Here is a 594-nt window from a genome sequence, read left to right as displayed (position 1 = left end):
GATATAGAGACTAGATTATAGTGCTATCTACAGACGAGTTTACAGTGTGATCTAGAGACTAGTGTATAGAGTGATCTGTGGACTAGTCTATAGTGTGATCTATAGACTAGTCTATAGTGTGATCTATAGACTAGTCTATAGTGTGATCTATAGACTAGTTTATAGTGTGATCTATATACTAGTCTATAGTGTGATATATTGACTAGTCTATAGTGTGATCTATATATTAGTCTATAGTGTGATCTATCGACTAGTCTATAGTGAGTACTTTTGACAAGTCTGTAGCGTGATCTATAGACAAGTCTATAGCGTGATCTATAGACTAGACTAGTGATCTTAAAACTTGTCTATAGTGTGATCTTTAGACTTGTCTATAGTGTGATCCTTAGACTTGTCTATAGTGTGATCTATAGACTAGTCTATAGTGTGATCTAGAACTAGTTCTGTTCTAGTTCTGTTTTAGTTCTGTTCTAGTTCTGTTTTTGCTTTGTTCTAGTTCTCTTCTAGTTCTGTTCTAGTTCTGTTCTAGTTCTGTTCTAGTTCTGTTCTAGTTCTGTTCTAGTTCTGTTCTAGTTCTGTTCTAGTTCTGTTCTA

Source organism: Lucilia cuprina, chromosome 3, assembly GCF_022045245.1.
Source record: "Lucilia cuprina isolate Lc7/37 chromosome 3, ASM2204524v1, whole genome shotgun sequence".
NCBI lineage: Eukaryota > Metazoa > Arthropoda > Insecta > Diptera > Calliphoridae > Lucilia > Lucilia cuprina.
Note: the sequence above shows the minus strand (reverse complement) of the source record.